At 38.9% G+C, this 23,975-nt stretch overlaps 1 protein-coding gene across 7 annotated transcripts in view; it reads left to right on the top strand.

The window, feature by feature from the left end:
- Nucleotides 1-6,569: 6,569 nt before the first annotated feature.
- The window catches only part of MAPK10 (mitogen-activated protein kinase 10), a 171,137-nt gene continuing 153,731 nt past the window's right edge, over nucleotides 6,570-23,975 (top strand). For 6 of the 7 annotated variants that reach the window (XM_063335094.1, XM_063335098.1, XM_063335095.1 and 3 more), the window contains exons 1-2: nucleotides 6,572-6,932; nucleotides 11,478-11,596. The gene's annotated coding sequence lies outside the window, so the exon portion shown is untranslated. Of the gene's footprint in view, nucleotides 6,933-11,477; nucleotides 11,597-23,975 lie in introns of all 7 variants that reach the window. The other variant, XM_063335101.1, reaches the window with a different exon arrangement.

Genomic DNA, 23,975 nt, shown 5'->3' with positions numbered 1-23,975 from the left:
TCACTTAAAACCTTCCTTGTGAAAAAATGAATCAAGTGAACTTGTCCAACTGCCATGCCCTGCCCTGTGATATTCTTGCCTGTTCTCAGTTACCAGGCTTTATCTCCAGTTAGTTAGACCTTATAATCGCAGTAGCTCTGTATCGGTCAGGCCATATGAAGTTACTGTTTAGATTGTGCTTTTCAATGGCAGAGTCAGCCGGAAAGTGGACATGATGCCAGTCATGGTTATTTCTCCACTTCGGTTTAGTTCTGTTTGTCCATCTGTATAATAAAGTTAAAGAAATCTTGAGTTTAAAATGTACTCTTCTTTATGGTATGATGGTGAAGAGGTAGTAGAAGGAAGGGCGGTGAAACGGGGGTGATAGGAGTATGTGCAGCTTCCTTAACTTTTCCAAAAGTCTCTCCCAGCTGTTAGCATATAATGATCATGTGGAAAATGCAATAGCTTTAAAGGCCTTTTGATGGAGATGAGCACAAAATCCAAGATCATTCTTTCTTTTGCCTGAGATAAAGTCCAGGTCAACCTTCGTCAGTAATTATTCTTCAGAATGAGATTGAATAAAATCAATGAAGGCATTGCAAATTTTTGGATTTTATTAAAAGTAGCCAAGAAATTCAGTGCAATGGAGGGTTGTACTGCAGACAAATGAGAGCTGCAGAAAAACCCATTCATCTAGTGAGTTCTCAAGCTTGAAAAACAACTTTGGAACAAAGCAACTCTTGGATTTGATGTATGGTGAGCATATACCTGGGGAGAATGGCAGTGGCATAGCGAGTCTGGGTTCCAGCATCCATAGATAGCCTATCACATCTCTTCAGTGTTCCACTTGACAGTGCAATATTACACCAGACTGGAATCATAGAAAACTATGGCTGATAGTGATGTTGAGAAATCACTTAGTTCTAGCTTTAATGCTGAGTTGGGTAGGAAAATTTGTTTAGAGATTGGTCTGTTGCTTTATGCCTTAAAACATGAAGACACTTGCTCGCTAGGATTTTATTTAAGCGGCCTTAATTTAATGTGATTCACTTAGCCATTGAGAAGCATATCACCTCTGTAAGGCAGATAGAGATGAACAGAGTGTGTAGCAGCTCCTAAACCATCATGGTTTGCAATCCAGTGCATTAAGCCATCGCCAATTTGAGATTAGTTTAATATGCTGGATTGTGAACTGTGGCAATTCAGGAGCTGCTACATTCAGACGCCCATACGGTAGGCACTGGGTGGAATGGCATAAAGTGCTTGAGCAATTCCAGTTTAATCCACATGAGGTCCAGGACTAACAATGAGTCACTGGGTGCTTCCACGGTAAGCAGAGCTAGTATTTCTATAGTTACTGGTCCCCTGGTAGGACAATTTCAGAAGATTCATATCAAAACTCTTAATGCTGAGCTCAGTCACAACTGCTTTTCTCCATCTGTTAAAAGCAGTGCTTAATTCTTTTTAAAAGTGCCTTATTTACCTACGTCTATTTTTCTGTTTTCTTTTTTTTTTTGTTAATTAAATAGCATCATGCAGATGGACCAGAATTTCAATTTGACAGTGTTATTTTTTGTTTTAAGAGTGATCTCTCTTTGTTTGTGTAAATACAGGGCTGAATGTGAGCAACTCCTGACATAATTGTTCTAATGTCAGTGCTCCCAGTCTGTCTCATGAAAATCGATGACAGAGGTACAGTCTAGTGTTCATCCTGTGGTCTACAAATTGAATGTACTTTTTTTGTAATTCACATTTAAAGTAAAACGACATCAAGTTTTGTGCTAAAAAAGACCAACACTAATGAGTGCTTCAGAGGCACAAAGGTGGGGGAGCGCGGGGTACAAGCGCTTAGCTGAAATTAATTCAATTGGCTCATGGTGACCTTTGTAGCTGTCTTCGTGTTGTAAACATCTGCTTCAGTCCAGTTGTTCTTAAATTTAGACATAGCCACCTCTAGTCTTGCCTATCGTTCGGAGAATGTCTGCTCCTTAAGATTGGGGCAGTTATTCTGGGAAATAGATGCCTAAAATTTTTTGTTTAAATTGCTTGACTCAAATTTTCTGCACTGTGTCAGGCCATTACAGTGTTTATCTGAGGCCTGATTCCAGGCTGGAATGCATTTTATGGCGTCTTTGTATACCTTGGCCCAGCCAGTAAGCCATCTCAGCAGGACACCGTAAAGAGTGAGCTGTAATCGCTCAAAATGAGTGTGAAGTGAAATGCTGGTTTGGCTGTCGCTCCAGGAAGCAGGTTCCCGTTGTTAGAAAAAGCAGCATCTGAAAAGGTGCTATTTTCCATTAAACTTGTTGTTCCTCCAAGGACAAATACCCTAATTACACTACAAAGCTCCTGTCACCTCTGTAAGGCTTAGGCTCTTTGGTTTCTTCTCCCTTCCCCCAGCTCCAATCTTTTTGTGTCAAAAGCAACCACCTCCTATCTGTTCTGCACCAATGAACGGTCAGTGAATGCTATTTTCAAAGTATTGTCTTTTCTACTGACTCACACAATAGTGTTGGCTGTTTTCCAAGAAATCTAATTTTTTCCAGGAAACGTATTTTTCAATGTATCCCAAGCATTTTAGGTAATACAGATAAAACAGGTGTATTGACATATTTTTAAGAAAAAACCACAAAACCCTTAGCTCCAGATTAGTAATAAACTCATATTTGTATATCGTTGCTGTAGTGGAATCTTTTGGCAAATGAGCAAAGTCTTTAATAGTTTTTTTGCAATAAACAGACCCCCCCATCCCCACCAAAAGAGGCTAATATGTAGACTTTATTCAGAGGTAATTTCATTCTGGTATTTTGCCTAACAATAGTGTATTTCTAAAATCTTGTTCAATAAGACTGTAAGCATAAAAGAAAAAAATTTTCAGGGTATTCTGTTGTGGTATTCTGTAGGGTCTAGAAGGGATGAAACCTTTCTTAGAGTGTTTTATTGCCCCTCCATGTTAGAAGCAGAAATGGTACTTCTTGTGCAAACATGACAGTTAGATGGTAGCAAAAAATGATGTCCTATGTAAGAAAGGCAGGTATTGCTTTTGCAGAGGAGAAAAGCCATTTCCATCAGAGGTGACATGATAAGGGAATGACTAAGACAAAGACGCTCCAGCAAAGGCTTGTATAATATCTCTTATCACACAAAGGGACAAACTGATTCATACTGGATTAGTGTCTAGAAGGGTAGTCAAACATTTAACCAGGGCTAATGACATTGAGCAATTTTTTACCAAAAAGGAAAGAAATAAACTAGTCAGATAATCCCTTTAAGTGTAGCATAAAGACAAGTAAACAGAGGCAGGACATCCAGGAAGAATTTTAGGTGCTTCGGACAGACTGTGAACCCTGGAGTACCTAACCAATGGGAAACAGGGGAGGGAAAAATTCGGCTGGGATTAGGAAATAAAAAGGTGCGTTTCAAGAACTGAAAGTGCACCTACTTGCTAGGTCACCTGCACTTGCAAGAATGTGAATAAAAATGTGCTTCACAGAGGATTCTGCCTGAGCCTATTTCATTCAGACCAGAACTTATTTCTCACATCTAGATGCCTTAAGAGAGTAGATGTGATATGGTATGGGAGAAACAAGAATATGGTTACAGAGACAAAAAGGGAATGAAGGTTTTGGTGTTTTTAATGACAATATGAAAACTTCCTGTTTAAGATCTTTTCTGTTTTGCCAGTTTTGTGATGAGGGTTTGGGTTGGGGTTTTCTGTTTCAATACCTTGTAGTTACTGCTAATTGTGGCTTTTGCTGCACATCTTGCAGCTCCTTTACTTGCCCCTCCTCCCCTCATCACTCAAAGAAAGAAGTGTATTAAACTGTAGATTTCTGAAGTTTAACCAGTCAAATATGCTGTGGTTACTGAGATCAGTTACTTGACACACTGAAACTATCTGGCTTATTTCTTATGTCTACTGTGCAGGTGTTTGCAAACTGTGATGGAGGTTGTGCCCTGCTGCCCTTCATGCCTCCTTAGGACATTGGTGACACTGGCAGGACCCTGGTGACAATGGCAGGACATTTTCTGGGCACGCAATGTACCTACGCATACTTCTTCACTGTGCCCCATTCAGTCTTCTCAGTATAAGGTAGAGCGTGGGGAGAACTTTCTGTGGTGATTGCTAGCTTGTGATAAAGCGGTTAAGCAAATTTCAAAAAAAAAAAAAAAAAAGACAACAGCATGGTAAAGTTGGAACTATAGAATTTTTTCTCACCGTAAATAAATGTGTTCAGACCTTCCTGCATGTATATATGCATGCAGGAATGATACACAGATCAAGATGAAAACCTTTACTTCTAAAAAATAAGCACCAATAACAGAACACGCATGAGAAACAGGCTAAAGAAAGGAGGGTGGAGGAACACGGTAGATTAAGACAAGAACAGGTAACCTATAGCACAGGCGCCAGACACAGCCAATGACTTCACTTCATCTGTAGTTACGTTAAACATTTTAACTGTTTGTGGATAGAATCATAGAATAGTTTGGGTTGGAAGGGACCTTAAAAGGTCATCTAGTCCAACCTCCCCAGCAACAATCAGGGACATCTTCAACTAGATCAGGTTGCTCAGAGCCCTGTCAAACCTAACCTTGAATGTTTCCAGGGATGGGGCATCCAGCACCTCTCTGGGCAACCTGTTTCAGTGTTTCACCACCCTCATTCTAAAAATTTCTTCCTTATATGTAGTTGTCCTGGTTCCAGTGGGGATGGGGTTTTCACAAGGAGCTGTCACTGGACACAGTTATTCCATACCATGTGACAGCCATGCCCAGTATATAGCTGGGGAGCTGGCTGGGGGAGGGAGCAGGAATGGGAGCGGCTTGGAGTGGGCTGGGGGCTTCCCAGGTCTGGTTGGTGAGTGGTGGTACATTAATCGTGTTTGTACATTCTTCTGTCAGTATTATTGTTGTTGTTTTCTTCTTTCCTTCGCTTTTCTGTTAAACTGCCTTTATCTCAACCCATGAGTTTTGCCTTTTTCTTCCAATCCTCCCCCCCCAACCCACAGCTGTGGGGCGGTGAGCGAGTAGTGTGTGGTTCCTTGTTGCCAGCTGGATTTAAACCACAACCCTAGTCTAAATCTGCCCTCTTTTACTTTAAAGCCATTACCCCTTGTCTTATCGCAACAGACCCCACTAAAAAGTTTGTCCCATCTTTCCTGTCAGCCCGCTCTAAGTACTGTAGGGCTGCAATATGGTCTCCCCGGAGCCTTCTCTTCTCCAGGATGAACAACCCCAACTCTCAGCCTGTCCTAATAGGAGAGGTGCTCCAGCCCTCTGATCATTTTTGTGGCCCTCTGCTGGACCCGCTCCAAGAGGTCCATGCCTTTCCTGTGCTGAGGGTTCCAGTATGGAATATGAGGGATGCAGTACTCCAGGTCGGGTCTCATGAGAGCGGAGTAGAGGCGGAGAATCATCTCCCTCAACCTGTTGGCCACAATCATGTCATATGTCAGCATATGGCCTGTCGAAGGCATTTGGATGGCCCTCAGAAAGGCAACAGTTACCCAACCTTAGTTAGATAACATCTGTGTTAAGAGTTCCAGGTTACACAGGGCTGTGTTTGATTCTGGCTGGGGTAAAGCCTTTGGAATATTCAGACCACTGGCAGGAAAGCTGCAGTGAGTTCCCTGGAGCTCTTCTTGACCAAGGTAATTGATATACTGAAAGAATTGGTTTGTTTTTCAAAGAAGATATGTATTCCAGCAAGATTGCATTTCACCATAATGTTCTCAGCCAGCTCTTATCCCAGCCTAAATCTCATGGAAGTCCTGTTCAATCTCACCAGTGTAGTTTCTTTACTGTTTAATGTCAGAAGAGAGGAAACATCCTGCAGTTTAATGTATGCAGCAGAAATGTGGTCTGCTTAATTTTTCAACTTGAGGACATCAGAAGCCATTGCCAACTCTGCTGGTTCTGCGAGCTCAAAATGCAATAGTACCTCTGTGCAATGGGACCTTTTAGAAGTGGCAAGTTTTCAGTTCGCAGATTTGGGGCATTCTAAGAGTGTGCACAACATAATGCTAATGGGGAAATCACTTGTAGTTCCTTGGACTTCTAAGGGACTCTATTCTCAGAGTTGCGTTCCTTGTTCATGCAAGTAAAATAGCTTCGTGAATAGCTGTATTCAATAGCTGTGAAGGAGATGTGTTGTGATTTTTTTTTTTTTATTATTTTATTTTTTATCCCATTCCCCACCACCACCACCTCTTCCAGCATGAAACTTACATGAATTTCAAATATTTGGATTTTTTTTTTAGGATAATGGGTGTTTATGACTTCATATAACAGCTAATGCAAACAAAAGAGCAGATCTACGCTGCTGTTAGTACCTCCTCTCTGTACTGACTAGCTCCCTGATGCTGCAGATGCCTGAGCTGCTGCTGCTGCTGGTAAATGCTACAGAACACCACTCAGCTTCCCTTTGCAGTCTGCTCTGTGCCCTGATTCACCAGGAGATGCGGTAGCTGTGGCTGCAGATTAGACTTTTCTCTCCCTCCCCCTGCGAGACCTCTGTGTGCTTTGACGTCATGTGTGCTCCTTTCAGTTGCCATAGCAGCCCCATTCCCCAAGCTCCCTGCTTGTCTCCTCTGGTAGGTTCCACAATGGTACAGCCAGCATCACGCTGCACAATGGTTTCCAGGCAGTGAAAGAGCGTGATTCAGCAAGCCACTCTTCCCCCCCCCCTTTTTATTTCATTATTATCAGACATTTTGCCTCCCTTTTTCTGTTCTGCTCTACCCTCTCCCCCAGGCTTTAATTTTGTTCTTTAGATGAAAACATTGATTTACTTTGACTCCAACTGCCCATCTTTTTGGTTTTTATTATTATAAATATCTCATCTTTTCTGTGGCGCTGTTTGGAATGTGATTTTAAAAATACCACCTAATGTCGCAGTTTGGGGAAAAGGTTTCTGGACGAGGAGAATAGCTCGCAAGCACGGAATGGTAGGTGGTTGATGCTAATATTCTATGACAGACTGCTTTTGCAGGGTGGGGTGATGAATATTGATTTCTGTTTAAAAAAAAAAAAATGGGGGAGAGGGAGAGAGAGACAGGTTAATGAAGTAAACTGCTAACCGAAGCAAGAAGGCTGCAGCTTTATATTTTGTGACCAGAGAAGCATCATTTTCCTGTGTTCGGGTGTGTATGAGCTTTTCTGTTTGGGCGCGTTAGGTGACCGGTGGTTGTGAGAGCAGTGCAGAAGCAGATCATGGACATGAGTGTGATAGTGCTTTACCAGCTGGCTCATGTAAACAGTAGTGTTTTACTCAGCCTCATCACCTCTAGCACTGCTTGGGGGCTTTTGGGGGAAGGAGGTGTCTTGGCTTGCAGTTAAGTAGAAATGATTACATTATGTGAGTTAAATGGTCCATACAGAGCCATATAAAATTTGAGTTTGTAATAATAAAAAAGAAGAGAGGATAATGATAAGCAACTAGAAGATCCAGAGGACAGAAGTCCTTTGCCATTTGCAAAGTGGCTGAATAATAAAAAAAAACATGCGTGGGGAGAAGCAAGTGTTTGACAAACTGTGTTGGATGTGGTAGTGGGGGTTGTTTCTAAGCAAGTGGTTTTTTAAGGTAGTCATCACTCTTCTGCATTGCTGTCAGATGGAAGTGAACAACCCAGCCTATTGGGTCTTACAGAACCACCAAGAGCTTTTGGGAGAAGTGTTTACAGCATGGTACAGGCCAGTTATTTTGCAAAAGACAATTAACAATCTGTAGATACTGCAGTGAAATCAATGTTGCTTTGCAGGGAAATCCTCTGGCAGAAAAGCTGTTGCTACAGGAAGAAATGTTGTTTGTGTTTTTAATGCAGAGAGGCCTTATTAGAAATAATCCAAATTTCACTTGGATAATTAAGTGTTACAGCATTGTTTAATAAGCAGGTGCTGCTCCCCATGAACCATGATGGACATATTTCACACCATTTGTGTACTGAGTGATTGTAAGCTTGTTTACATGGGTTCTTTTTGCTGCGTAGCTTCACGATATCCTCAATGCAGCCTTTCCTTCCTCTAATATGTTCACTGTGAGTTTTGCCAGAGACTTGTTTAAAGACTAACCAACTCTATATGAAAATACGGATTTTGAAGAAAATGAGGGCATAGAGTAGAAATTTTTAGGAGGAAAATGTGAATGTGTATATTGTAAATAATCAGGAGAAGCCTGAAATCAGCTTGCTACAGAACAGAGAGCTGGTCATGCAAGGCCAGCATCAGAAAAAGAGAAAGGTTAAGATAGACTAGGATGGTGTTGGTACTGCATGGGCTGTTTGTCTTTGCCCACATGTGAACTATATTTGGTTCCCATGCCTTGGGGAAAGTGGAGTGCACCAAACTGCTGGTATTTTAACCCTCTTTCAGAGCATTGCTCTGTAGTTATTACCCAGGAACAGTCTGGAGTAGTATTTTCTTCTGTGGTGCTTCTGCTGTATGCTCAGTCTTCCTGCTAGGAAAGGTGGCATAGAATTATCTTTTCAATTGGCTCAACTAATGACTTTGTCTTAAGGGGACACAGATGTGAATGACAAAGGTGATTTAACAATACTCTTTCTCCCTGACTCCTAGGAAACTGCACTCTTGTGCATTGCACTCTCCTGCTGTTTCAGATTATGCATAATTTGTCAGGGTCCTGTTGTCATTATGATTTTTTTGAGGAGTATTAGGATTACAGGGATGTTCCTAAATAGGGTAAGGGCAAAAATTGCTTAACATGAAAAATAAGTTGCCTTCAGCTGCCTGCCTGCCTGTTTGATATTAGAAAATGTCCCTCTCATTGTTACAAATATGTGTGTGCACTGGAGGGGATTTTTATGAGCAGACCTTGGGGATGAGTGTTTTCTTGTAGGTTTTTTTTTTTTCCGCTGTCAGTGGTTGGCATGTTTGCAGCCATTATTTAGAGATTAAATTGTACTGGATCAATAATTGTAAGACAAAATATCTTCCAGCAGCGTTACGGTACCAGATCTGGCTTGTGAAAGCAAAAGGACAGCTATCAAAATTTCCCTACCATGGTATTGAAGAATGTCATAAAGCTCGCTTTTAGTTTGCAGTCCACTGCAAAACTCGTGCAATTTAAGTGAGAGCTAAAGCAGGCCCAAAGGAGGAGGGTTTTAGCATTGCTTTTGCAGACGACATCATAGTTTTATTAAGATTTGGAATGCAGAAAAGCTGCATTTAGAGAAAGGTCCACAGCTTTAGAATTGGTTATCTCTTAAACTGTTGTTCAGTCAAAGCTAACCCGTTCTTTGGACAATTCCCAAATAACAGAAAATATCACCAGCTTGTTGATAAATTTTCAAAACAAAGGAATTTCTTTAATTTTTTTTTTTTTTATGGCAAGCATTCTATACTAATAGCCCCTCCCATTCCACTTATTACATTTTGAATTTATAATAGCCCTACTAGAAATTATAACCTAAAAGCCTAGTGATTGCAGATTACCACAGTTGCTGCCCTGTTATGTCATCAGGAGAAAAGGAGAGACACTTCACTGGACCACAATACTGGGTATAAATATGGCTTCCAACACTCGTATTCTGCTACCCTTTTCTATGATTCTTGCATGCTTATTGCTTTGAAGGCCACCTGCAAGAGAAATTAACCCTCATAAAAGGGCACCAGTTAAAATTAAAATTGCAGCATTTGCTGTGAGTTCTTTTTTTCTTTCTTTCTTACAGCACCATCTGAGGAGGCAGACATAAGAAAAATGGTCTTTCACAGAAACAAAAAATCTTTTGTAGTTAAGTAACCATCTGAAGCTGAAAGCAACGTACAACTTTAATTAGAGTGAAATATCAGGTGTCATAGCTATGTTTCCTTTCTCTTACGCTGTGATAGTGAGATTAAAGTATAGATCACAAACAGTACAGGGGATGGGACAGAATTTAATGGTCTCCTGTCCACCGTTTTCAAAAGTTACACAGCTTTCCTTGAGCTGCTATACTGTGTTTTAGCCTGATAGCCATAGCTTTGTTAGCAAGCTTTAGAATCAGTATTGGCTAGTTGTTAGAAGAGAAGGGCAGGAAATTCAAGTCCTGATACTTTTCAGTCTTATTTGTGTGATATATTGTGATATTTTTAATAGAGGATTTGGCACATGAACTCACTAGTGACAGTGGAATGCTCTCCTCAGCTTCATCTCTACAGAAGGGATGTGAATTCTTGTATTTTATGATATCCCAGACTATACCTGGACAGAGTCAGAGCCCTTGTTACAGCAAGAAAAATAAAAAGCAGCTGTTGTATTTTTAGGCTTCCAGGTTTTTCTCCTGTCCAAGGAAAAGAAGAGGTTGATGACCACATGAATGCAGATCCTTGTTGCATCACAGTGGTGACATGGGAAATTTTGGATGTGTTAGTCTCCAAGGACTACTGTCAGCTTTTCACATTGTAATAAACAGTAAAAGTTGGAAGCCCAGAAGAGCCTTCCAAGTCAAGTCAATAGGTGCTTCACCGGGATTCTACACTAAGAGGTCAGACAACCCAGGAAATTAGGGAATTGCTATTTGAAGTGGGATTTCAGGGAGCCTTAGTATGCGCAACTCTTGTACCAGTTCAGTGAAGTGTCGTGGGCCCTATCTGGTTAAGCAGTTGTTTTCTCATAAGGATTTGTAATTTTCTAAGTACAAAGTTTTAGTTCTCTTCTGAGGTATTTGAAAACATGTTGTGAAACAATGTTAAGAAAATGTTGCCCAAACCTCCCACTTAATATTAGTCACCTAATTTTGTTCAGTGGTTAGACACCAGAGTGGTACATGTTTGGTTGTTGCTCCTCTCATTCGTGATCTTAACACCATAACATTTGCTTTTTACGCAATACCTTGAGATTGTCTGTAAGTTTATTCACTGAAAGCACTTTTTCATTTGAACATATTTTTTTTCATATATTTTGCCGTTTGTTTTTTAAGAGGATGCCAATTTGATAAACAGCAGTAATTCACAGGCCTTTTCTTATGCCTATGTGTATCCTCATCACACAGATTTTAAAGCTGTTCATAATGTCCCAAGTCAAATTTAACTTCAGTCCCCAGGTATTACTGACAGATGACTGTGTACAAATCTCAACTTATTATAGTGAGAGCTATAGGATAGAAACTAAAATATTTATTTTAGAACAGTTTTATGATTTTTAGTGCCATCTGTTGCAATTTGAACAGTCTTGAACTTGAGTTCTTGAACACTAGGCTCTGCCTGCCTTGATTTTATCTTTTTTTTCCATTTTTTTCTGAGAGCGAGAACCGTGACACCTTCTCCATTTAAACAACACTTCATTCTATATGATTTTCTATCTCTAGCCTTTCTTCTTTGCATGGAAGAAGGGAAATTTATGGTACAGATACTGGATGTGTTATGGTATTATCAGAGGGAAATCTTAAATTTTTATATGTGATGTACAAATACTGACATTCCAGGTTAACTTTTTCTGTGTCTATCAGACTTGAAAAATATACCCCAACTATTTCTTTCTCTTTTTTTGGGCTTAGGGCTAGTATAGAAACCTGTACCAGCAGCAGGCCGGACTCAAGTATCAGCTATGGCAACCCATGCATGAAGTTGATGCCTTTGAACTATTTCCTATAGATGAGACATAGCACGCGCTGTGGTGAGTCAACAATGTATTATTTTATTAAATCATATTCCCTGGCAAAATAAAATAGTACTCAATGCCAAAGTGCATGCTGGCTTTTTGGTGTGGTGTGTGGTGGTTTGGTTTTTTTTTTCCAGGGTGGGGGTGGATGGGGTGTGGTGTGGAACATTAAAATTACAACTTCTAGTAATTTTTAGCGTGTGTGAGCATAATGCTTCCCTCTTATAAATGCCTTTTTCAAGTGTATCACTTCTACGTTGTGCACGTAGTTATCACATGGAGTGCATTTGGAATATGGTTCTGGTGAAAGTGTGAAGACAGCAAAATAATAAAAAAATTCTACGTATGCAGTGTTCTGGGCTTGATATATCCACTGTTTTACACCAATTTTTGTAATTCATGTTTTGCATTGCTTTGATTTGGGGTGGAGAAGAGGAAAGGTTGTTTTGTTTCTCTTTGAGATGACTGATGAAGACTTTGAGGAATCCTGACAGAATTTTTCAACATGTATCTCTTTAGCCTTGGACAGGAAAATAAATTGTGAGAATAGTGATGAAAACGAAATAGCCTTTTAAAAAACACTCTGTGGCTTTAACTACCTGTAAGTCTGCTAATAATTTCAATGCATATTTCTTACATAGTAAGTAATTTTGATCCTGATCCTTTCTTTAAGATGGCTTTGGTATACCTCTGGGAGATGAGGAATTGTTTTTAGATGTCCCATGTAATCACAATAGAATTATTGTGAAATCTTGTAACTCATGAAGGTAATCAATTTTCTGTTCAAAACAAGCTTACATTAATTCTTTTTCCCCTAATAGTAGCTAGATATTTACAGCTGCAGTCACCATAACCAGCATAAACTGACAGCCAATAGTTTTAAAAAGAAACCACAGATAAAAGTTGATCTGTAGACTTCAAGCAGATCTTGTGTAATTTGGCCTTTAGCAGTGGCCAGTGTGACATCTTATTCCTGGTGCTGTAACACAAATAAGGTGGAGATCCAAGTTGATAAAATGTTTCTACTGTTTTGTTAGGAGATAGAACTCTGTTATTATTTGTAGTTCAGGCAGAGATGGAAACATAGAGTACATACTAACCGGTGAGTAGTAGTGATAAGTGGCTAATATAATAGTGATGAAATGAGTGCTCTGATGGCATATCATTTTCATCCTTGGTAGAGCTGCTGAAAAAAATTGATCAGAAAACAGTGCCTACTAGTCCATTGAAAGAATCTGTGTTCCGTTGAAACCTAAGAGGTTTCCCGAGGGGAGAAACTATACATCAGTCATGAATAGTGATTTGTGGCATGAGGAGTCCCAGTCTGGATGCTCACATCCTTGACTTGTGGACACCCAGTGGAAGCAAAACATTTATGTAGAATTTAAAAATCTCCTTGTATTACTAGTATGCTATTTTTAACTTTTTATATTTTTAAGGCCTATTGCATTTGTCCTAAGGCAATTCTTGTTAGCAAGACAGCCTTTATCTTGGTTTAATATGTGCACTCTAAATGTGACGCTTAACCTTTCTTATATGAATGGGTCTGGGTGGGTTTTAAATTCACAATGAAGCCCAAAACCATATGATTTTTTAAAAATTATTTTAATTTCCTGTGTTTTAAGAGCACGTAGGAAACCTGCTATCTGTAGATAATGAGAGTTTTAAATAAAGTGTCAACAGCAAAGTATATATCATTTATGGTAGTTGATAGTGTTGTGCAATATTATATCACAAATAAAGGATTTTGTTAACATGTCTGTAATGAACAGTAGCTACAGAGCAGTTGCATGGAATTTTTATGGTGTTATGTACATGTTAATATGGTTAGCCCATAATCATGGCAGTTTAGTTCCTCTCACCATTAACATTTTAGAAATTGCTGTATATGTAGAAAGATCTTTTTGAAGAAGCCAGGTGGTGATAATCCCCACTCTTAGCAATTTTACATTTAGTAGTATATGCAATGCTAATTTTGAGATTCAATAATACTGCTGTCTACAAGCAGTGGCTTGATCATTTGTCCCTCTGGTCACCAAAGTGTCTTTGTCTAAATTTTGTAGCTATTGATATTGCTGTGTGGCATTTGAAGCATGCACCAATGGGTCTGTTCAGTGTATTTTCTCTCCAAGTTCAATGCACATCTGAGTCACCTCCTCTGGCTTCATTCTTTCAAATTTAGATTTTAGGATTGGTAATCAGTACGAATAGACAGCAGGCTTTCAGAAACAGTATATGATATGAATCAAAAGAAATCAGAGATGTCATAGGTAGAGAGTTGCTTGAGAAGTTTTCCTCCCAATGTACATGATTTTAACAGACAAAAATAGTTAAACATTTTTAACAGAAATTAAGGAATTTGAGGTCTTGTTCTGAAGCTAGAACTCCTCAGAAAATGTCTGTAGGTGTCTTCAGGTATATAATACAATCCTTTAGCATGTATTTAAAGTTTTGTATGAATAGGGATACAGTCCTGTAACCATGCAAGAAGCAAATACAATTTGAAATCTGGGGCCTTGATGTGCAAATGCTTATGCTTTCTGTGCGGGTTCTCTCCAGGTAATATTGATCATTAAAGCATACAAATCAGTTTGAATGTATAATTGTATTTTGCATTCAGCAACTTTTATTTATGAAAATGCAAGCTTTATAACTGTGGAACAAGTGTGTGAAATCAGAAAAAAGTCTAAAACTTAGCACATAACCATCAAATTAACTGCCAAATAACTTTTAAAAAATGGCCAGGAAAAGTAGCATCTGGAGACCAATAATACTTACCAATACTCATCAGAAAAAAGAGCAGGTAATGAAAAAACTTAGGATATTTTTTTTAACATGAAAATAAGGGTAGTGTTATGGGTGATGGGAGTTTTGTAAAACTGAGTTAGTAATTTTGGTAGAATCATGTGTGAGAGGGAAGCTTTGATATATCTGTGCAGATGAACAAAGTACCTGGGATAAAGTAATTTATGGTTTTTTTAAGCACTTGAAGAAACATTTGAGGATCTTCCTGTTTTATAAAGTTTTGGCTTGGTATCTTGCAACTAGAGTTGCATGTTTTTATGAAATATTGTGTTAGTTTCTCTTATGTTCATCCCCGTGTAAGTGCTAAGTGCACAAAGAAAAATTCTGAACTCCATCTAGCCAAGTAAATGTAAAATAGCTCCAGTGTGTTTAATACAGTTATACCAGACTTGAATCCGAAGAGCTCAGAGCACTACTGTTCTGAGAAACCTGTGTTCTGCTCCTCTGTCTTCATTGATAGGAAAAGCCTATTTATATTAAATTTGATGCATATGGTTAAGTGTAAAACCTTCTTACCTGTTATTGATGGTGGCGATGTAATGAGCAACATTTTTCCCATTTGAGAACTGTTGCCTTAGCATATTTCCAGAATCTATTTGTCATGTGATCAACTACATACAAACAAAGGTTTTCCAGAAGTGACCTGTAATTGTCAACACTTTAACTGTTCACCTTCCCTACTCTTCAAGGAGGCTGAATTTTTTTCCAGAAAGTCCTGAGATCTTTGTGAGAAATGCTCCTTATCCAACAACCATGGCTCAGGCAGTGATCGATACGAAGCCCATTTTATTTAAACATTCTTGCAAGAACAGGTGACCTATCAGGTAGGCAAACCTGAGTTCCGGAAATAATTTATTTTTATTTCTTATGCCCGCCTGAAATTTCCCTCCCCTGTTTTCCCCATTGGATAGGTACTTCAGGGTTTACAGCCCATCTAATTTGCTTAAAACTACTTGTGTTTGCTCCACCTCTGTTTATTTCTCCCCATCACCTCTCCTAAAGCCCTTACTTCACCTGTTTATTTCTTCCCTTTTTTGGTATTATTGCCACGGTAGCTCATCTCAGTTAAACATTCATCCTCCTGTTAAACTACCAATCCAGCATAGACTGGTTTCTCCTTTGTCCAAGGGATGAGCATTCTTGCATGTCTCTTGATCAGCCTTTGTGTTGTTAATCATTCTCTAGCTACATCATTGCAGACTGGCAAAGTTGTTCTTCTGCAAAAACGATACTTAAATTTTTCTTACAATCTTCACTTTGAATTACAGACTTTTCAGTGGAACCACTTGATCACCTTTTATTTTAATAAACTTCACGAGAAGAGCCTATAAAAGGGAATTTTCCTTCCTTTGCAATTTTTCAGGTTTTCTTTCTCTTTATTTGTGGTTTGTTGGGATTTTTTTTTTTTTTTGCCTCCTCAGGATATTGTTTTGTAGGATGTTTTCATTCTCTTTTAAACTCAAATAGCATTCTTTTTTAGTGCTGTTACTTCTCATTCAGACTCGCATCGCTTTTCCCTCCATCCTTGGTTTGTCTTCTGATATTCGTGATCCCTGCAGCCTGTAAGATTAGTATTTTAATTAAATGATATTGAAATGTAGTGTTGTTGACTCTTGTGGTATTTGGGTTTTATAATGCTCTAGGCTCAGTGTCACATATATATGAGAAACTATGATCTTTCTTTTAATAAAAAGTACACTTTTCGTCCTATTCCAGAAAAAAATGAAGCTTGAGTATGTGAAAGCTTGAGGCTTCAAAAATGGATAACGCTTCCACCAAGATTATTCCCTAGAGGTATCTCAGAATTTGGGGGGCATGTGACATGCTTCTTAGGCTTTTGGGAATGACAGTCTCAAAAATTCTTTTTAGAGTTAGTTGGAAAATGAAGATTTGCTATCCTTCTGAATGCTTGTAAAGACATAGACATACCTCTGTTCTGTATCTTTGTCTGCATTTCTCCAATAGTCTGGACTGGCCTAGGAAAAGTCAAGCTATTTGTGCATTTAAAAAATGTAAATGAAATTCTTCTAAAAGATTCAAGTGCAGATGTCTGTCTTTGGGGGATCTGTAGTTGTTTAATTTCACTGTGAAATACTGATGGATCAAATGTTTTTATTCTGCCAAATGTCAGTCTCTGCTTATTGAAAAGGAGTGAACTTACTTTAGAAGCTTAATACTTCCCTGTGCCAGGTGTGACCTGTGAACATATCTGATGAAATATTTGTGTGTCTGCTGTATTTTTTGTGTTGCTGATGGAAAAAATAATTCTGTGCCACCTGGCAGGCTAGTTCAGTATTTGGCAGGCTCCCCTCCCAACCTTATGGAAAATATACAGGACTATTGCTGTAGAATATGGGAGTAGAACACCAGACAAATACCTTCTGAACCTTTGAGTAGCTTTTTCAGTGCGATCCTTATGAGTAGTATTAAAATAATTTGAATAGCCTGTAGAAGAATGCCAATAACAAAACACAGAGAATGGTGCCAGCGGAAGGGTGGAAAAGAGACCAAGACAGCAGTAAATTCAGCTATGTTAATGGGTATGGCATATGACCCCATATTATATAAAGTGGTGGTAAGTTAAGTATTTTGTAACCACATGGCGAAATATTTTGCCTGCTTCCTCTTCTAGACTTCTCAGTGTGGTGTGTTGACTGCATGCCTGTTTCTTTGTGTACTGTTCTTAGCAAAAGAGCCTTTTCTAAGCAGAAATACCGTGTGATACTATCAGCTTTTCCTCTGCTCACCTTCCCTCTGCTGTTGTGTGTATCAGAAAGAATTAGGAGCATTGATTGCGAGTGGAGAGTATAGCTCTTGTAGAGAGAAACATCTGCAGTACTGGCACCATCAGTTACAGAATCACAGACTGGTTCGGGTTGGAAGGGACCTTAAAGATCACCTCGTTCCAACCCCCCTGCTGCGGGCAGGGACACCTCCCACTAGACCAGGCTGTTCCTGGATGTTCCTGCTCGCTGCACCTAGGGTTTAGGTCAAGTTGGCTTAAGGCAGCAGTATGCTGTACTGTAGGCATCAAGTTAGCTGCTTTAAGGGTCTTGGGACAGTCATTTCTCAACTATAAAACAGGAGTAAAACAAAAGTGAAAGAGATATGTACAAGGTTATCAGTGCAATGCAGCAAGTATGATGTTAATGTCATGATCCTTCTTTCTTAACTATTATGCGTTGGTAGGGAATGTAGCAGACAAGTGAAAAGACAAAGGTGAATATGCATGATGGTGGACTATCCAGAAGGGTGAGGTTATTTAAACTCATTGTACATCCACAGCCTCATCTATAGTACCTGAAGTGTCCTTATTGCGTTGGATGCAGATTGCTGTGCGGTAGCAGGTTGGCAAGAAGAGAGTGAACAATGCAGACACGGTGCAGTGCTTCTGCCTTCATAATATGCCCTAAATTCCTGGCAAAATTAATAAGAGCAATTCACCTGCCATGGGTTTGAGGCATTCTTGAGCTGCTGGATGTTGAATAGCTCTGGCTTTGTTTTATAAAAAACCATAATTGTTCGGGGTTACAGTTTTTAGTCATTTTGAAGGAGATTAAGAATATAAGAACAGCCAGAAATCTCACAGGAAAAATCCATCTAGCAAAGGCTTCTGTCCTCAGTGGTCATTAGCTAAGTATTTGGTGAAGAAAAGTGAGAACAAGATAAACAATCATTAATCTTTCTCTTGCTGTGTCCTCCCATATTTCAGAAGTCTGATTTTTTTTTTTGAGATGGAAATTGTTTCTTTGTATTAAAAATTCTGTTTCCTGATTTAACATTTTCTGCCCAGTTCATGTTTTATGACCTCTTTTCTAGGTGCTCAATATACAGAACAAGTTCTGGCTGCATTGCAAATGCTGGGGGTTTTTTGTTTGTTTTAAGGTGATGTCAAGTGTAGATATTAGTCCTATCCCAGAATTTTTTTTTTTTATTCTTGTATGAATGCACTGTAAGACTGCAGGGTCTTTGAAAGTACTATGAAGATCTAATAGCATCCTGATAAGAAGTTCTGATTCATAGCGGATGTGAAATCATTGCTAAAGGTAATATTTATACAGCAGACTCTGGAGTAATTTATTATGTATGTAGCTTAGTGTTAACATGGCTACTATCCCAAGGTAGTTTGTCTAGAACAATGCAGCATATGATACAGAGACTTCCCAATGTGCTTCCTTACTGCCTTTGTTTCTGGAAAAATGTAACTCCGGTTAGGTATCCAGCTAGTAGGGTTACTTTCCTTGGAGTAGCGCGTAGGGTGGGCTGAGCAGGTATCAGTGCTCTCTGTTTCTGGCCTGCCAACACTACCTCATCTTGCATGAGAGGGGAGAAGGATGGCAGGATTTTCTTGCTTTATAAGCTGTTAGGATTGAAATAGAGCACACAAGAGAAAGCATGGAGGAATTAATTACCCTGTGTATCACAGAGTGGATGTTAAAGTTTTTCTTGGTTGCACATCAGAACCAGATGATGTAATGACCTACAATGGTATCCAGATGTTCCTATCCCTTACTTTCAAAGCAAATTTTTCCCTGAAGTCATTCCTGTTGTTGGGTTTTCACTGTTTAAGTTCACTACTTCATGCCTATTCCCAAAACTGTGTATATAATTTACCCCAGAAAATTCAGAGATAGTATTTATAGATTGGGTCATATCCATAAATAGGAACATAAAAAAAAAAAAAAGCAAGAAAAATACATTTTAATGCTGCTTTTCTTGAAACAAACAAAAAAAACCACACCCAAAATCCACCCTGATCTGTTTCTGAAAGAAAGATCTGCATGGCTTAATAGTGAATCATAATGCCACTTAAATGCCTTCATTAATTTTATGTTAGATTTCAGTCATCATTGTGTAGATGGATGTTTTTATGGCATCATGAATGCTTGATTTGCTGTTGTACTTAAAATTAATTTTATTATCTGTCAAGCTGCATGAAGAGAATCTTGTGCATATCTTCCATGACAGAAGAGTGTAGAAAAAAATACCTACGTGTTTGCACAAATGGCAATGATCTATAAAGCCTTTCATAAAAACAGTGATTTCACAGTTGTGTATATTCCTCAATCTAACAAACCTGTAGTGCAATTCTCTGCTTTTCTTTTGAGGATTTGAAAAAATAAAGACAAGGATATCTACTTGGTTTGGGCTGTTTCAGGCAGCTGTGGCAATTGTTGGTTGAGCTTATGTGTGTGGCCTCAAATCCTTTATATAATTACATTGATTGCAGTAAGAATGGAACGATTTACACCAGTTGAGATTTGCATTCTGTAGATTTGATTTAATGATTTTTAAGTGGCACTAGGTTTGTTGCAGAAAATTTCTTCTCTCATTCAATGGAGATTGAGTTTCTGGACTGCAGACTTTTTCTCCAATTTGTTTCTGAGCTTTTATATGTCATTAATGTAGAAAAATCTCTGACTGTCAACATTACATGCGGCTGAAACTGTCACCTGTGAAGCAGTATTACCAAAAGTGTTTTTTGAAAACCTCGAGTAAAATATTCAGACTCAGAGGCTGTTTGATTTTCATTTTGTGACCTTGTAGGCTACCTTTGGATTTCATTGTTAAGGTTTTCTCTGAAAACCAAAAGGGTATAAAAACCTAAGACAGGCTCCAGGAAAATTGCTGACACCAAAAACTTTTGCTGTAATGGTGGGATAAATTTTACAGCAAATTTTCTTGGAAGTGCAGTTATGCATGTACCAACTGCCCAGCATCCTTACCAGGTAGAATCTGACCTGGTAAGATTAGATTTTTTTAAAATAATTTTCAAGATCCCCCCAAATGGCTATCAAATGTTAAAATTATAAAATGAAATATAGTTCCTTATACATAAGGAAAGTTTCTGACATATTTTATTGTATCTTGAAGGTGGGCAGTTGGAAAGAGAATTTGCCCTATGTTGCATCTCCCATGATCACTTTAGGAGCACATTGCCCCAAATAATTTTCCACCTGAAACTTAGTAACTTAGTAAGGACTTGGCTAATTGGCTCAAGAGTTTGTTCATCTGAATGGTCTGGACACCAGATAATTCATACCAATTAACGAATGAAGCAGAACTTTGTGGGGTCATGGAAACAGTACCGACAAAGACAATCTAGATGTATCCCTTGTGCCATGAAGTCTATTTTTATAGTTCTGTGGCTATCATGCTAATCTCTCATTAGTTCTTTGGTCTTTTTCTCAATGAAGGAAAGAAAAAATTAAAACTTGGATCAAATTCTGGATGATATCAGGACATAAGCATTTTGACACTAGATTCTGGTGGTGTTAATGAAAAGAAAATAAAGCCACATGTACCTTTCTCTCTCTTTCTCAAATGTCTTTTGTAGTAGCGAGGAACATCTTGTACTGTTCTAAATAATTGTCAGTGAAACTGTTATCTGAGCTAGTTATGCTGCAGCTTTTCTTAAGGGTTTAGCTAGTATACAGGACCAGATGCTCTTCTTCATGGCTCTCCAGTAACTGGAGAGAACTGCAAAGAAGAGAACTCTAATCAAATTAGGTTTTAGTGGCCTTGAAAATCATAGCTGAGTCATGATATCCAAGATTTCAGAGTAAATGTATATCAAGTGCACTTGAACTGCTAATCCTTGTGCAAGTACTACTGTTTTTTTTTTCCCCCACTGTAAGAGTACTTCTGGATTAATGATTAATTTATGTGTAAGCTCTGTATTACACAACTGGTAAGAGATCAGAATAGATCAAAGCAGACTTCGAGCTGGTTCAAACTGGAATTGCTTGGGTGTTTTCAGAGGAGCAATGTTGAATTGTGACAGGAGACAACACGATCGATTGGTGAAGGTAGATGCTTTAACTAACACAGTGAGAGCAATAGTGTCAACTTTTAAAATAAGTTTAAAAAAACCTAAAACTACTTCCTTACGGACCCTAGGGCCTGTAAATCAAACAGCAGTCCATCATACATAACAATAATTTTTATTTTAATAGGAAAGACAGAAAAAAACTAAGTAATAAATTTTAAATCTTCTGTCAGGATTTGGCTGTCAGCAGCCAAGTCCAAATTGGGGATATAAGTGGTGATCACTAAAATAAGTTTAGCCTCTGACCTCACACTTGGAAATATTGTAGAGAAACTTTCTAGTGCTCACTGAGCTAATTTTAATCATCTGTAAACATAAATCAGTTTAATTAGCAAGTCTACTCCACTCTGGTGAAGCCCGCACCAGGAGTACTGCATCCAGCTCTGGAGCCCTCAGTACAAGAAAGGCATGGATCTGTTGGAGCAGGTCCAGAGGAGGGCCACAAAATTATCAGAGGGTTGGAACACCTTTCCTATGAAGAAAGGCTGAGAGACCTGTGATTGTTTAGCCTGAAGAGGGTGCTCAGGAGAGACTTTATTGCATCCTTTCGATACTTAAATGGGACTTAAAAGAAAGATGCGGACAAACTTTTTTAGTAGGGCCTGTAGCAAGGGCTAATGGTTTAAAACTAAAGGTGGGTAGATTCAGACTAGATAGAAGGAAGAAACTTTTTACAATGTGGGTAGTGAAACACTGGAACAGGTTGTGCAGAGAAGGTGTAGATGCTGCAGCCCTGGAAGCATTCAAAGTCAGGCTGGATGGGGTTTTGAGCAACATGACCTAGTTCAAGGTGTCCCTGCTCATTGCAGGGGAGGTTGGGCTAGATGACCTTTAAAGGTCCCTTCCAACCCAAACCATTCTGTGATTCTATGTAAAGAAAAACTTGGCTAAATAGACAAATAGAATACAAACCAATACCCCTGAAGCAGGGCTAATGCTATTTCACAATAGTTGTCTTTGTTGAGCAACCTGACTTAGCAGTTGCATGCTTATTGCCTTCTCCAGTAATGCCTCACATAGAGCTTGGTGGCGTCAAGCCTCAGGTTTTTGTTACCTGTCCTGCTGGGTTACACAAATCTGTTGAAGCTTCTCCTGATCTTGTGATATGAGCTACTTCTGTTCCGCCTACTCCATTTCTTGCTGCTCTAGATGTACGCTACTGCTTTGCCATCTTTGTCTGCAATTTAAGCACTTTTATTAAAATATGTGTCATTTTCACAACTAACACAGTTCTCTTGCATGCAGGCGTATTCTGAAGGGATTCTGCTACATGATCATTTACAAGAACTTTCAGTCTCATGCTTTTTGTATTTTTTTCCAAGATGCTCTTTTTGCACATTAAAGGTGAAAGTTAGAACCTTAGATAATGGTGAAGCACAAATGCTAGACAGCAGCCTTCCATACATTATTGTAGCTATAAACTTTTTTCCACTTACTTCTTTTTAACAGAAATGTCTTACAAATATACTTTGGAGATATCAATAAAAAAAAAAAAACCAATCAAAACCAAAAAACCAAACCAAAACAGAGAACATGTGGCCTTTCCACTAGTTCCCTAAATTTCTCTCTTCTGCTTTGTGCAGATGTCAGCAAAACTCTGGTTTTGATCCCATTCAGAATTCTTTGGAGAGGTGAAGAGGAGGAAGCTTTCTTTTTTTATTTCAGCCCTCAGGATTACCAGTATTTTGCCTTAGAACTTGCTTCTGAAATAAAAACAGATTCCAGAATCAAGTTATTCTTATTGCTGTGCCTTACCCACAAAACTGTTACTCATCCAGTGTTGCTGTCTTGCATCCATCACCTGTATTCCTTTGCAGTGTCTGCCATTTCCTTTCAGAATGAGTTGCTTTTTAGTTTCATCCTTTGCTGGTTCTGTGTTAGAAACTGTCCTTGAAAAGGTTTGGTGGATATTTCCAAAAACAGATGCTCAAAGTAATACCATGTGGAATGCCCAGAAGAGCATGATTTTAGGTTAGATCTGCAGGCTCATTTTGTGTCTAGTGCAGCTAGCTCAAGGCGGTAAATTAGCATGATGTTAAAAACTTCAAAGAAAGTTAAATGACTTCCTTGACACAATACCATGAAAATTCACATCTATGAGAAAAATTCAGAGTCAAGATGTAGAGCAAGTTCAAACTACAAGTCTGTACCTTAAAAAACTTGGTTGTAATGAGACTGTTTAGTAGCCATGCTGGAAATGAAGCAGACTTCCTTGTGTAGGATGCTCCTTTATTGAATCAGTATTTAATCCTAATCTCTGAAAGATTCTCAAAATTTTCTTGCTGCTCTCCCGTTCAGAAATCAGTAACTGTTTCAGTTAGTTCACTGCGTGCCATGTCTCTGGCTGGGGAAAAGACAGAACAGACAACAAAAAACCAGCCTACCTTTGTTTTGCAAGATTTCTCTTGCTGATTTTTTTTTCCCATATGAGGCACTTGCTTTTCACACTTCAAACCTATTTTGTTATTTGCAATCCTTATGTTCTAATGCAAGCTTCAACTTGCATTGAGAGTTATCTGAGGGAGAGTGCACCATGAATGCCTTCTGTTTGGCCATGAAAGGGAATGTCTCTTCTCTGGGAATTTTGTGTTGTAGCACCAAGATGCAGTTTGGAAAGACTGTGTATCACTGCTCCAAAGGACGAGCATATGTAAAGATAATTAGCAGGCTCTGCAGCTAGATGGAGGCAGAATGGGAATAGACATGGAAAGGTAGAGGAAGAATTAGTTTTAAACGTAGTAAGACTTAAATTTAACTGTG

Source organism: Chroicocephalus ridibundus, chromosome 5, assembly GCF_963924245.1.
Source record: "Chroicocephalus ridibundus chromosome 5, bChrRid1.1, whole genome shotgun sequence".
NCBI lineage: Eukaryota > Metazoa > Chordata > Aves > Charadriiformes > Laridae > Chroicocephalus > Chroicocephalus ridibundus.
Note: the sequence above shows the minus strand (reverse complement) of the source record. Positions and strands in the feature narration are given on the sequence as shown.